We start from the raw sequence: 16,463 nt of genomic DNA on the forward strand, positions 1-16,463 counted from the left end.
GCACATGCTTGTGATGTAGCTGCAGGAAGAGTGTAGCAGGAGCAGAGTGACAAAGGAGGAATCTAGAAGATGATGAGGGCGGAGGAGCCCACAGGCCTAGATCAGGCAAGATTGTGTTGACAGTGGTTAAGTCTTTTACATTTTATCTGAAGCTTCCAGTGAAAGCATTGGAAGATCTTTTGCTAAGCCATCACTGGATTTAATTTATGTTTTTAAAGGATCGCTGTGACTGCAAGGATGAGGAAGATTATTGAAGAGGCTTTTGCAATAGCCTTGATTAAATTGATAGTGACCTGCTTGAGCATAATGACAGAGGTGGAGGAAAAAAGAGGTGAATTTTTTTATACATATTTGAAATGCGATGGGGAAGACTTCAAGAAATAGAATATTTTGGGAGGTGTAGGTAAACATGGAGGTTGTCAAGTATTTGGGAACTATTAGGTTTGAGATGTCTCATAGGCCTCGAAGTGGAAAATTTGACTACAGATTTGTATTTGTGAGTCTCAACTTCAGGAAATCAAGTGAACTGGAAATGAGAATTGAGTAGTTTACAAAATAAATATGTATTTAAAGCCACTGCCTCAGTCTGTGTCCTTCCTCTGCTAAAATCCTTTAATGTCTTTTGGTGGAGCTGAGAATCAAGTCTATAATCCTACTATATCCTACCCCAGGGTTCTAGCTAATCTCTTCCTGTGAAATTCCATCAGAATTTTCCTTATAGCAACTCTCTGTCTCATTCATTGTATCTGAGCCACATGTAGTTTTCTGTTTTCAAACACTTTAAACACATTCCTGCCTTAGGGATTTTGCACATGTGATTCTTTGTGCCTGGAATAGCAAATACATGCTTGACTCTAATCTGTCTAATGTTGCAGGTCATAATTCATTAGTTACTATGTCAGAGAAATTGTCTTTGGCCCTTCACTAAGCTTTTTAATTTTCTTTTAGAGAAATTGACTTTTGCAATTTGACTTTGGCATGTTTATTTATATCTTTAGTTTGATAAATCTCCCATTCACACAAAATCCTCTCATAGATATTATCTTAAGAGCAATGATATTTTTGTCTTGTTCATTTTATACAAGTCTTTAAAGCAATGTACTCAACACACCTGATAAAAAAAAAAAAATGAGATGAGCAAAGTAGTGTACCACTCATTTTCTTCCCTGGTTTTGATCTCCATCTTTCTATATCTAGAACCAGCACATTTCAGGAGATAGCTGGACAGGGAGTTGGTACCTAGAAAATTGCTTTTGGTATTCATACAAGTAAATTATATATGTTTTTAGGACCAGCAAGTACTTTTCCTGTAAAAGCACATGTTGTTTTTTATTCTTTTCTTTTTTTGCTTCAGTTTTATTGAGATATAATTGACATATAACATTGAATAAGTTTAAGATGTACAACATAATGATTTATGTGTATATTTGTGAAATGATCACATTTTAGTGTATCATGAACTGTAACAATGTAAGTATTAAAATACCAAAAGGTTGGATTAAAGAATACAATTCCCTGAATAGAACAGAGGCAAAAAAAAATTTAGGAAAAAGAAAAAAGAAAATCTACAAATAGGGATTTGGACTACAAGCTATGCTTTCATTTTGTGAAACTGGTATGTCAACAACCCAAAATTCATGCAGATCAAACGAGAGACCTAGAACTATCCATTAATGATTTGCAAAAAAAAAGCTTCTCATCTATTACACTCTCATTTTAGTAAATGATCAACAAGGGGTTCTTGAATCCAAAAATTTTACTACCTCTGAAATTTGTTCTGTCACTAGAGAACTCTGACTAATGCACTCCCTTAATCTCGTCTCAGGTGGTCTGTCTCCTAATCTTGATGATCTTCTCTTGTCCCCTTAATCTTGGCTCAGGTGGTTTCTTGGCTTCTCCTCCCTTGATTAGCAACTGATTTAATCTGCCCTTTGGAACTCAGGGAATGTCATGGAGGCTGAGGTCTTGCCTACAAGAAACTGGGGACATAAGGGCCTCTGTGCCCAGGAGCCCCACATGGCCTCACTGAGTTTCATTGTCAGGCCTGTTTGTTCAATTCAGGCTCTCAAGGGGTTGGAGGATGCCCACTCACATTGGAGAGAGCAATCTACTTTACTCAGTCTATAGATTCAAATGCTAATTTCATCCAGAAACACACTTACAGATACACCCTGAAATAATGTTTAACTAAATATCTAAGCACCATGTGGCCTATCATAAAATTAACCATCACAGAACAAAATGTTGAAATATTTAAGGATGAAGTTATATATTATGTGGTATTTGTTTCAAAATAATATGTGATGGGGGCTTCCCTGGTGGCGCAGTGGTTGAGAGTCTGCCTGCCAATGCAGGGGACACGGGTTCGTGCCCCGGTCTGGGAGGATCCCACATGCCGCGGAGCGGCTGGGTCCGTGAGCCATGGCCGCTGGGCCTGCGCGTCCGGAGCCTGTGCTCCGCAACAGGAGAGGCCACAACAGTGAGAGCCCCGCCTACCGCAAAAAAAAAAAAAAAAAAAAAAAATGTGATGGATTAGGAAGGGCCTTGGGTTGATGATTGTTGAGTCTAGGTGACGGCACGGTTGTAGAGTATTGCAAGTAATTTGTTAGTAATGATAACTATATAAGTTTTCTATTATTGCCCAGTAAATTACCATATCTTTACAACTTAAAACAACACCTAATTCTTAGCTCACAGTTCAATAAATCAGAAGTCTGAGAGGTCTTGGGTGGGTTCTGCTTAGGGTCTCACAAGGCTGAAATCAAGGTGTTGTCTTGATGAGCTCTTATTTAAAGGCTCTGAGGAAAAATGGCTTCCAAGTTCATTCAGGCTGTGGCAGAATCTAGTTCCCTGTAAGTATGAATTCTCTGTTTTCTTGCTGATAGCCATCCAAGCATCACTCTCAGTTCTTAGAGGTTGCTTTCATGTCCTTTCCATGTTCAGAGTCAAGAACAGACTATCTCTTTTGTATTAAATCTCTCTAAATTTCTCTTCTGCCACAAAAGAGAAAACTTATTGTTTGTAAAAATCTCATGCCTAGATTAGGCTCCCCTGGATAATCTCAGTTTGCTCTAATATGGCACAGTCCCAGGCTTATTCAAGACTGAAAGTCATAGGAGCATCTTATAATTTTGTTTATAAGAATAATCTATAAAATTATGCATATGTATATGAAATATGTATAGTAAATGGTTTCAAAACTATTCTTAATGTAATGCTATCATTACTCATGATCCAAAATAAGTTCTTTAGACAAATTGTTTTGAATGGGAGAGGAGTGGGATTTCAGGTGCTATGTAAATTATACTAATTCCAATGTAAAACCAGAGTCTCAACATAAATACATACATAAAAGCATACATACACACACAAGTGCATAAATACAAAAGTTTTTTAAAAAAGAAAAGAAAAAGTTTGGAAACCATTGTTGCATTTCTTTTTAGCTATGAAATTATCCACGCTTAAGTTCTCATAGACTTTGGGGGATAAGGAGCAAAGGTGAGGAGATGTTTATTTTGTAATTTCATTCCTCTAAGTCAGGGGTCAGGAAAATACTACCAGAAAGTCAAATGTGGATTAGAACCTGTTTTTGTACAGACTGAGAGCCAACAATTATTTTTATATGTTAAACTATTTGTTAAAATTAAAAAACAAAAAAAAAAGAAGACTGTGCAAAAGAAACTATATGTGGCCACTAAGCCAAAAATATTTACTACCTGATCCTTTCCAGAAAGAGTTTGCTAATCCCTGCTCTAAACAATAAATTTTTATTTTATTCTTAAAATGCATGTCAATGACAGCCAAAGCAGCTTGAACTAGAGCAGTATGACATCTATGGATTTGTAGATGCACTTCAGATCTCAAATGAGTTGACTTTGAGTAAATATAAAGGGAGATTATTCTGGGTGGGCATGACCTCATTGGGTGTGGCCTCATAAAATTTTGAGCTCTTCCTGAAGAAGAGATTCAAAGTGTGAAAGAGCCTATGGAGGAGCAGTGTGGCAAAGAACTGCCTGTGACCTCTAGGAGCTGAGAGTACCAATGAGCAAAAGAATAGGGACCCCCCTCAATCCACAAGGAGTCAAATAACAACCTAGTGATTTTTAAAGAGGACCCTAATTTCCAGAAATCAATATAGTCCAGCTGACACTGATGCCAAAAGCTCAGCTTCTCTGTACACCAAATAGAATCTCAGGGACAGAGTTTTGGGTGAAGTACAAAAGGATAGCGTTATTACTTTGCCAGGCAAAGGGAGAACACAGTAGGCTAGCGCCTAAAGAACTGTGCCCTCCTCCCTGGGGAATAGGGAGAGGTCTTATAGTTGAGGCTTGTGGTCTGGGGTATGCGATAAGAATCAAGGCAGTAACAGTCTCACATTCTTCTAGTGGGTTGGTGGTGAGGTAAGTAGGAGTCAGCATCATCAACCTTCAGATCCAACTGGTCTGGGGTCTACATGTTTGTGGGCAGCATACCATCTTAACTTTTCTGGATGGCATTTCAGCATCTGCAAAATAGCTCAAAGATATTGTTGTGTGTATTAGTGATGGGGAAATGGGACCTTGCCTCAAGGCTATTCTTGACTGTTTGTTTCTCCCTGGTCTCACATCCCCTCCTCTCCCTAATTAACAACTGCTTGTTAATTGGAACTCAGGGAAGGTCATGGAGGCTGAATGAAGGCTGTTCCCTGTAATCAAAGAAATGGGGGACACAAAAAGTCTTTGTGCCCAGGAGCCCCACAAGGCCGTGCTGGGTATCAACACTATGATAGCAGCACAGTAAGATCTTGTAACACACCAGACAACACGTGCTCAGAATTCTGATACACAAACACTGTGAGATAATAAACATGTGTTGTTTAAACTACTAAGTTTGTGGTAATTTTTTATATAGCAATAGAAAACTAATACACTATTAAAATGGAAATACAATTTTATCCATATTCTGAAAATACGGCTTACTTTGACTTCCAGTAATGCTTTGTGAATATTTTTCTTGGTAAGATTTTTTTTTTTTAAAGTGTGTAAGTGGTTGATGAACTTTTTAATATCCTTCATGAATCCTGGTTAGTTTTTGAGTGTCACATACATGCAGATTTTATCTTTCAATAAAGTAAATGTTGATTGGTGATATCATGCTCATAGCTGTCTCAGATCTGTTATTTGGAAAGTATCACTTCACTTTTATTTATATTTATGCATTTGTGCATTGGTTATACAAAATCAAGAATAAGACTTGCGACCCCTGATTTCCATATTTGAAAAATAAATCTGACTGCTTTAATGAATGGCTTTCTGAAGAGCAAATGCAATTTCAATAATGAAAAGTGAAACAAAATTATTTTTCAGAGGAGGTATATTCCCCTAACATTGTTTAGTGACACTTTTCTGTAGAGAGTACCAGATCCATCCAAGTACATGATGCTAGCAGAGTTTCAAATTTTCATGATTTGGGGAGATATTAGGCTGAATGTGCTCCAACAATAATGGGAGACATGTTTGGAAAGCATTTGTTACTTGATCACTACATCATTGAAAGGAAAAATAAAAACAAACTTAAACTTGAGGGAGCAAATTTCATTTTGAGGTTTTGTTCTTACCTAAAATATTTGACTTCTGGTTTCAGCTTCAACACATAAAGAGCTCTGTAGTTATCAGTTTCATCCTTACAATAAGAAAAAAATGAACAAACTGAAAATCAACATAATTTCTTGAACTATCAAAGAACTAAGATTGTAGGACATACCACCACCTCAAAACCATCACAAAATGCACCCAGATAACTCTCATTAACAAAGGTTTACTCTGTAAAGGAAAAGATTATTAGAGCATGGGGAAGGGCATTTCTCCAACTCCAGTCCCCTGTAGCCTTCCTCTCTCAGCTAGGAAGGGGAAAAAAGAAACACTAGTAAAAGTCACAGCTCAGGGACACAGATTCACTAAAAACTGAGATATACTTATAAGCTTGTAAGTATACAAGCTTACAAGCTTGATGTGTCCCCTTCTCTATACTTTACCACAATACCAACAAACTTCACATAAAATAACAAAGGAGTATAGCCAAAATTATTGCATATCATATACTTTCTTTAGAAGGAATACTTGGAAAAACCCAAAGAAAATGGGATAGACAAAAAAAAAAGAAAGAATACCAGAAAAGTTTGAAGTCTCTGCCATCTACACTTATAACAATAATCAAACACAGCACCACTCCTAGACAGATTAACATAAAGCCTCAAAAATAAAAGACTATTAACCTCAGTTCCTATTATGCTCTATATTGGTGGTCCCCAACCATTTTGGCACAAAGGACTGGTTTTGTAAAAGACAATTTTTCCACAGACAGGCTGGGGGCATGGTTCAGGAGGTAATGCAAGCAATGGGGAGTGATGAGGAGTGAAGGGGAGCAGCAGATGAAGCTTCGCTCACTGGCCCACCATGCACCTCCTGCTGTGCGGCCTGGTTCCTAACAGGCTGCCATCTGGTAATGATCCACGGCCCGGGGTTGGGAACACCTACTATATATCATGTCCACCTTTCAAAAAAAAAAAAAAAGGCATATCAAAGGTATAAGAAATTACAGTCCATAGAGACAAAATGAGTATTGCAACCAGACTCAGATATGACATACATATTGAAATCATTGAACAGGGAATTTACAATCAATGTGATTAATATGTTAATGTTTCTAATGGAAAAGTACAAAACATGCAAGAAAATACAGCAGTATAAGCAGAGAAATGAACACTAAGAAAGGATCAAAAGAAAATTGTAGAAAAAATCCTCAAAGTAACAGAAATGAAGAATACCTTGATAGGCTCATCCCTAGACAGAATATGGTCAGGGAAAGAATCAGTAAGCTGGAAGATAAGTCAATAGTAATTCCTAAATAATATGCAAAATATGTGGGGAAAAAAACCCAAAATAGAACACCCAAGAATTGTGGGACAACAATTCCAAAGGTATAACTTATGTGTAATTGGAATAGCAGAAGTAAAAGAAAGAGAAAATGAAGCAGAAGAAATATTTGAAATAGTAATGGTTAGTAATTGTCCAGAATTATTTGTGTCTGTGACAGGCACTTTATCACATATCTAAAGAGCGTAGAGAAAACCAAGCAGAATAAACACCAAATACCTATACCTAGGTATTTCATATTAAAACTTAAGTAAACCGAAGACTAAGAGAAAATCTTGAAATAAGTCAGAAGGATAAGAGTGAGGACTATTACCAATGGTGGAAGAATTACATTTCTCATCAGAAATCATGTAGGAAAGAAGGAAGTGGAATAACAATATGTAAAGTGTTAAAAGACAAATAATAGCCTAAAATTCTATATAAGGTGAACTGACCTTCAAAATGGAAGGAAAAAAAAATTTGTCAAACAAACAAAAACTGAAAGACTTCACCACCAGCAGATCTTCCCTGAAAAAAGGTTAAAAGTATTTTATTCTAATAAAAGGAAAGGGAGATAAATCAGAAAGTTAAATCTCTAGAAATTTATGTTTGCTTAAAGTAGGAACAATAACAACGTATTAGATGATGATAACATAAAAATATTGGAAATGTATGACAATAAAGTCATAAAGAGAGTAAAAATGAATTGAGAATAGTTTGTTATAAAGTATCTGCAGTATACATGAAAGGGTATACTGTTATTCGATGACTTAGATTAATTTAAACTGTATAATAAAAACTTTAGGGAAATTACTAAAAAGTGTTTTTAAAAGAATAATAATTGATATAAGAAATGAGATGAAATGGAATAATATAAAATGGTCGTTTAAAACCAGAGAAGCAGAAAAAGTGATTGAAAAAAAAAAATCAAATGCAACAAAAATAGTTAAAACATGGTATATATTAATAAAAATATATAAATAATCCTTTCTAATGTGAATTCTCTAAATATACCAATTAAATAAGAGAGTCAGAGAGAATCAAAAAATAAGACTTAATTCATCTATAAGTAACCCACTTTAAATACAAATATTCTAATAGATTAAAAGTAAAGGGAAGGAGAAAAACATAGCATAATAACAATAATTGAAATAAATCTGTAGTAGTTATATTAATTTCAGACAAAGCAGGCTTCAGAACAAGGAAAATATTAGGGATAAAAAAGAATATTACATGTATCAGTTCTTTACATTTATGCAACAATTCTAAAAATGTATGCACTCAACAACAGACCACCAAAACACATGAGACCAAAACTGACATAACTGACAGGAAAAAATAGGCAAGTCTGCTCATATAGTTGGAAACTTCAGCATCTCTCTTTCAATAACTGAAAGATCCAGCAGGCAGAAAATAAGTAAACATAGTTGACCTGAACATCAGTCAACTTAATCTAACTGACATTTATAGAAAACCCCAGCCATCAACCACAGAATACATATTCTTCTCAAATTTACATTAAAAATTTACCTAGATCTAGGGCCATAAAACACAGCTTAATGAGTTTAAGGTTATAGAAATCATACAAATTATGTTCTGAGGCTACAGTGAAATCAAACTAGAAATCAAAAACAGAAGGGCAGCCAGAAACTCACAAATGTATGGAGATTAAAAAAAAACTTTTAAATAACACATAGGTTAAAGACAAAGTCTCAAGGAAAATTAAAAAGAAATATATATTATAACTATGAGAGGATCTATTAAGAGGATTGAATCAATAGCAAATTTGCATAAAAGAAAGTACCAGGACCAGATGATTTCTCTGAAGTATCCTACAAAAATATTAAGAAAGAAATTATACCAGTTCTTTACAAACTTTTCCAAAATATAGCAGCATTCTATGAGTTCAATATTTGGCATTACCCTAATACCAAAACAAGATTAAGACATTATAAGAAAAGAAAATTACAGGTCAATATCTCTCATAAACATAGATGCAAATAAACTCAACAGAACATTAGCAATTTGAAACAAAAAGAATAAAATACCTAGGAATAAACCTACCAAAGGAGACAAAAGACCTGCATGCAGAAAACTATAAGGCACTGATGAAAGAAATTAAAGATGATACAAACAGATGGAGAGATATACCATGTTCTTGGATTGGAAGAATCAACATTGTGAAAATGACTATACTACCCAAAGCAAACTACAGATTCAATGCAATCCCTATCAAACTACCAATGGCATTTTTCACAAAATTAGAACAAAAAATTTCACAATTTGTATGGAAACACAAAAGACCCTGAATAGCCAAAGCAACCTTAGGAAAGAAAAATGGAGCTGGAGGAATCAGGCTCCCTGACTTCAGACTATATTACAAAGCTACAGTCATCAAGACAGTATGGTACTGGCAAAAAACAGAAATACAGATCAATGGAGCAGGATAGAAAACCCAGAGATAAACCAACACACATATGGTCACCTTATCTTTGACAAAGGAGGCAAGAATATACAATGGAGAAAAGACAGTCTCTTCAATAAGTGATGCTGGGAAAACTGGACAGCTACATGTAAAAGAATCAAATTAGAACACTCCTTAACACCATACACAAAAATAAACTCAAAATGGATTAAACACCTAAATGTAAGGCCAGACACTATCAAACTCTTAGAGGAAAACATAGGCAGAACACTCTGACATAAATTACAGCAAGATCCTTTTTGAACCACCTCCTAGAGGAATAGAAATAAAAACAAAAATAAACAAATGGGACCTAATGAAAGTTAAAATCTTTTGCACAGCAAAGGAAACTATAAACAAGATGAAAAGACAACCCTCAGAATGGGGGAAAATATTTGCAAATGAACCAACTGACAAAGGATTAATCTCCAAAATATACAAGCAGCTCATGCAGCTCAACATTAAAAAAAAAAAAAAAAACAACCCAATCCAAAAATGGGCAGAAGACCTAAATAGACATTTCTCCAAAGAACATATACAGATTGCCAGGAAACACATGAAACAATGCTCAACATCATATAAAATAAATGGGGTTTAAAAGAAACATCCCCCATGAAGTACTCCAAATAATTTATGTAAATACTTTATCCTCAAGGAAGTGAAGCATAGCTCCCAGTTTTTAAATGTAAACTGCATATAATGACTTCCTTTTAAAGAGTACAGTCCTAAGTGTGTGTGTACAGGGGACATGGGAAGAATAATTTTACAGTGGAAAAACCTGACAAACACTTTCTCAACTCAGCCAGATATGATGTGATGAGAAGGATAGTTTATCTCTGTAATCTTCCTTCCAAATATATGTAACCCTAGTCTAATATTGAAAAAAAGAAACCATAAAAGTCCCAAATGAGGACAAAAACTTTATCATTAGTCCACAAAATTGTCAAGATCATCAAAGAAAAAGAAAATCTGATAAACTTATAACAAAGAGATGTCTAAGGAAACACAATTTCTACACACAATGTGTTATCCTGGATGAGATCCTGGAACAGAAAAAGCACCTAAGGTGAGACCTAAGGAAATCTGAAAAAAGAATGGTCTCTATACATTCATAGTAATATATTAATATTGGCTCATTAATTATAAAAATGTGACACGGGCTTCCCTGGTGGCGCAGTGGTTGAGAGTCCGCCTGCCGATGCAGGGGACACGGGTTCGTGCCCCGGTCTGGGAGGATCCCACATGCCGCGGAGCGGCTGGGCCCGTGAGCCATGGCCGCTGAGCCTGCGCGTCCGGAGCCTGTCCTCCGCAACGGGAGAGGCCACAACAGTGAGAGGCCCGCGTAACGCATAAAAAAAAAAAAAAAAAAAAAAAAAAATGTGACACAATTAGATAAGTTGTCAATAATAGGGGCAACTGTGTGTGAGGTATATGGGAATCTCTCTACTATCTTCCCAATTTTTCTGTAAATAAAGAGTTTTTTAAAATATACATTTTAAAAATTATAGTAGGATTTTCAATATCATACCAGTGTTGTGACATTAGTTTTCAGTCCCCCAGCGTCCCATTTCTGTAACCCTCTTGGCAATGCCTCTGCACCTCTGTTTAGGATTTTGAAGGATATAGTCCCCTTTTTGGTCATTCTTCCATCCCTTACTAGCTAATCACAATCTTAGTAGAAATAAAAATTTTTGAATAGTCCCTTTTGTATTAATTCTTCTCATAAAATCCTTTGTATTAAACACACACACGCACACACATTTTAGCTAATGTTACATATATTTTAACTGAAAGAATCTAAAGGGAGTAGAAATAGGACAATAACAATCTGTTACTGTTCCTGGGGAAATAATTAAATTTTAAAATATGACCATTGACTAGCATGTTCCTTGATGCTTTGTCCGAATTTCAGCACAATTAGAGTCTGAGAAGTTATTGGAAAAGTGCTATTTAAAGTAAAATGAGGGACTTCCCCGGTGGCACAACGGTTAAGAATCCACCTGCCAATGCAGGGGACACATTCAAGCCCTCGTCCAGTAAGATCCCACATGCCACAGAGCAAATAAACCTGTGCACCACAACTACTGAGCCTGCACTCTAGAGCCCACAAGCCACAACTACTGAGCCCACATTCCACAACTACTGAAGCCCACGTGCCTAGAGCCTGTGCTCTGCAACAGGAGAAGCCACCTCAATGAGAAGCCCACATGTTGCAATGAAGAGTAGCCCCCGCTCGCCGTAACTAGAGAAAGCCCATGCACAGCAACAAAGACCCAATTCAGCCCAAAATAAAAAGATAAATAAATAAATAAATTTTTAAAAAGTAAAATGATGCTTAATGAAAACTATCTATTTACTTCTAAAAGATAACATAAACCAACTGAATACTTCATTCGTTGTTTGCTTTCTTTTAGTAGTAATTATTTCAGCTCAATACAGTACACTAGTTATTTTTTATTAATGACAACTTTAATGGCCACTTTTGTACGTATTTGATTAATAACAAATTAACTTGTACATAAAAATGCAGTTTGATTGAAATACGGGATTCATCAGGGAAAATAATTAGAATTCTCTTTGGAGGTGGAATGGTTTATAACAAAGGCTAACAGAGCCTAAATTATGAAGATCATCAGCAATCTGTTAAACCAGATTTTGGCTGTTTTTAGAAACATTATTTTAGAGACAATTATTCTGAGCCTATTAAATGCTTAGCAATGTGCTAGGGCCTTAGTGGGAATCAAAATCAGTGAGAAAAAATCCTTATCTTCACAGTACTTGCTGGTTTAATGGTGACGGCAGATGGTGGTGAAGAGATGAAAATAAGAATAAAAACATGACTATAAAGTAAAGAAACAATTGTGTCACAAAACAAGAGTCATCTGCAGGAGGAGAGTAGTAACTCCATAGATCAAGTGATATCAGTTATAAAACAAATACAAAGGAAGAAATGGAAAAGAGAATGTGATATGTAGAGTGAATAAATGAACAGAATTCTTGATCTTAAGGTTCTAATTATCAAGGAAGAAATGGGAATGGGGCAGATAAATTGTGATAAAATATGAGAAGCCATGAAAAAATACCATGTGGAGTATAGATCAACAGACTTCTTGGGAAAGTTGGGAAAAAGCTTGATTGAAGAGTCACTATTTTTGTAGGTTTTGCAGATGAGTTTGTCAAAGAATTGAATACTACAGGTCAGTACTACAGAAAGCATGTAGTGTCTCCAGAATGTGGAGAATTTCACACAGGATACATTAGGGACATGGTGGAAATTGAAACGTTAAGCTGGGGTAAGGTTTTGAAAGTCTGTGGACCATTATGAAAGCTGGTCCTGCTTCAGAGCAGATGGGAATTGAGAATGGAGACTCAGGATTGTTCTTAATGTTTCCTAATTTGTTCAATAACTAATAAATGAGCCATACAAGGTATACTCACAAGGTCAAGTATCCAAGTGAGTCAGTAAGTCACATTGTATTCTCTCCTTTGTTTCTCAAGAAGGCCCCCAATGGAAATGGCCAGTGAAGACTACAGAGAATGAGAAATCTTTCAAGTCAAAGGAACTCAGGATACCCTTAGACAATAAAGAGTATACCAATTACCATATAGTATTTTGTTCATTGTACCACAGTTAAATTTGTTTTAATTTTGTCTCTTAATGTAACATCGGGACTAATACAGTAGGCCTGGCCATACCCTCCCATTGGCCATGATGCCAATTAAAGACATACAATTGTTTTTTTAAATACTATTATCTAAACAAAATAATTTGATCTGTTAGATACATAGTGACATGGCCAACTTTTTCTCTGGTAAGACAATGCCGTCAGTGTGATGATCAACTAATTTGAAATGGGATAGAAGAGGTCGATGACAGGGATAGGATGCTGTTGTAATCACCATAATAAAAGATGACAAGGTCCAAAATTAGAGCAGTTGAGAAGAGAATGGAGAGGTTAGATGTGAAAATCATGTGTAAATGAGAAGTGAAAGAATTTAATGAATTTGGATAAAGAGGAAGAGAATAACACTCTTACTAGCTTGAGGAAATGGGTTACAGACTAGCAAAAAGCACACTTATTGAAAAAATAGCAGGATCATTAAATTTAGGTTACAGAAAACATCCATGAAACACAGTAACTGGAGTCCTAGTAACTGGAGTCCTATTGCTTTGGTCAAAAAAACCCTGGCTCCAAAAAAAAAAAAAAAAAAAAAACCTTTCTCCATCACTTTCCTGTGTAACCTTGAGCAAGATACTTAACTTCACTGTGTCTCTGCTTATCTGAAATTAGAGAAGAATAATAGCACTAGTTAGCCAAAGTTTTTGTAAATGTTAAGTGAGATAATATTGTAACATTTAAAACAGTGACAGACGCTCAAGGCAGGAAACATCATTTTTAGATTCATGAATTAATGAATGTGGAAAAAAGATTACTAGGGATAGTAATTGAAATAGAAATGAATAACTAACAGAACTTGTAGAATCTTGATATTTAAGAATTCCAAATGAAAAAGGAAAATATATAAACTAAAATGAAAAAAGTAGTCAAAGAAGTAAGAAAATAACCAGAATAGTGAGGTGCAAAGGAAGACAATGGAGAGAATACAGTCTTTGCAAACTGCAGAAAACATTACTGGTTTTATAGAAGAAAGAAGCATAATATACTGTATCAAAATTTTGGATTTATACTAAAAATATGGAATATTGAATAATTTATCAGTAAAGAGAGCACTAGCTGAACCTTCGGAACTCAACTGTGGTAAAAACTTCTTTTGACATTTTGGTAAGCTTAATAACAGGATGTGACTGTAATATCATATTAAAATTAAGAAATATACAATTAATTATAGAAAGTAAGAAGACATGAACAAACTTGATTTGCTTTGGAATCCCTTCAAATACCAGAGATATTATAGCTTGCATTTCTCAGGTGGAGAAAGATACACACAGGTCTTAAGTAAATTATATAAGGAAAAATAATAATCACTAGGAAATACAAGATTCTTGTAGAGATTTGGGGGCATGCATTATTTTGTATTTTGAATATCTATTAAAATTAACAGATTATATCCTACAGTTTAGATCAGTAGTTCAGGACACAGGCATCAATGTTGCTTGATGTTGCTTACATACCAAAACTGATAATACATAGCATAATTGTAAATATTAAAGTCTTTCTACATCCAAAAATAATGAAAAGTGAACACTTGGTTCACTTTACCAAAATATCTTTTTCAAATAGTCTTAATTAACAAACCTTAATTCTATTTTTTCTTACTTTTTCCTAGTTTTAAAGTAAACGACCCTATTAAAGGTTGCACTGAAATCTTAAAAAAAATCACTACGAATATTCAGGTATGCATGAAGTATTGAAATATGGATAATGACTTGAGCATGTCACTAAAATGATCATCTGTTCCCAGTTAATACTGATATATTGCAGTTGGGAGGTATTTCAATGATCACATTACTGGGAAATTATTGCTACTCATATAATTCGTTCTTGTAATCGTGTATTTATCAAAGATACAAAAGACAAGTCTCTCAAGAGGCTTATTAAAATCCTATTCTCTTGATTTTTAATTGGTAAAGAAGATAGCTTTTCCATTTTTTTTTCCTGAAAGAACAACTGGGTTTTCATCAACAGAAGTATCATGTAAAATTATGCAATTGTCATATACATAAATCTCCACTTTTAAAGGGCAGAAAATAATATGCCAAAGTGAAGAATCACTTTATAGCACTTTTTGTTCTATGAAGTCATAATCAAATCAAAAATTACTTATTAAACAGCTATAGACACAAGGCAATCTATTAACCACTGAAGTTAAATAGCATTAAAGTGATAAGGTAAATGTACATAATACTAGGAAACAAGTTATATGTAGATTCTTTCATTTACTTCAGAATTATTTTTACCAATTTTTATAAGTTTAAGTAACTCTAAATTATTGTATTTAATTATATATTTTTAAATCCATAAACGTGGCAATGTGTCTAGCAAGACAGAACATTAACATACAGTCACTTTCTCAGTACATTTTAGGCACCCATCCTCAGTTCTAATGCCCTGGTCCATCCTGTGACTGTGCATGCCAACAAGTTTGACATCAGACAATAAATTGCAGATACTCTTATAGGTTGTTGGAGTAAGTAATTCAAAATAACAAAGGATTTATGACTTCTTGTTGTCCTCAATCACCAAGTCAAGTTTCTTCACTGTAGTCACTCCCTTCCTGCTTTACTCTGTCCACACATATCCACACTACATACTTTAGAAATTCTTATGTCCAGCCCATACCTGGAATGGGGAGTCACACTCTCCCAACTTGAGGGTGGAGTATCTTCATAAATTAGTTGGAATAATTCTGCATGAGACATTTGTCTCTTCTTCCCCATTAATTAATTAATATTTGTATGGTCTTATGGATATTTATTTTATACTTTGTGTTATAATACTATGTTAAGATTGTTCATATTGTTTCAGCTTTGGCTGAACACTGAGGACTCAGTTGGCCCTTGAACTCCTATCACTGTGTGTGTGTGTGTGTGTGTGTGTGTGTGTGTGTGTGTGTGTTTAGGCATTTTCTTACTTTCTGGCATTACAAGATGCTATATTTGTATTTTCTTCCCTAGTCTTAGAATCAGGTATTTCTACAGGAAGCCCTAGTAGCTTTTATTGGAGAATGATAAAGGTAAACAAGATCTGGGTGCCAGATGTGCTTCTTGCTACTGGGATGTTTGTTTGTTTGTTTTTAACCTTCTCTGCTAACAGAGCAAAATTATATGTGTTTATAGAAACCTGCATATTTACACATATCTATAAATATTTCTGTGGGCAACCCTCTGTATTTATACTCAGCTAAACTTGAGTTTACTCTTATGTCTCCAATCCATTACCACATGCATCATTCTAGCTTCTTCCCCTGCTTATCTGTAAACTCCCACTCCAACAGTGAGAATCTGGCTCCCATCAATTCTCATCTGTGTATTTAATTATTGCATGAATAGCAAAGTCATAAATCATATTGACAATATGTATACTTGATATGATGTAATGACAATGACACTTTACTTCTGTGGTCTTCCTAGCATTAACCCATAG

The sequence above is a fragment of the Phocoena sinus genome, chromosome 4, assembly GCF_008692025.1.
Source record: "Phocoena sinus isolate mPhoSin1 chromosome 4, mPhoSin1.pri, whole genome shotgun sequence".
NCBI classification, from domain to species: domain Eukaryota; kingdom Metazoa; phylum Chordata; class Mammalia; order Artiodactyla; family Phocoenidae; genus Phocoena; species Phocoena sinus.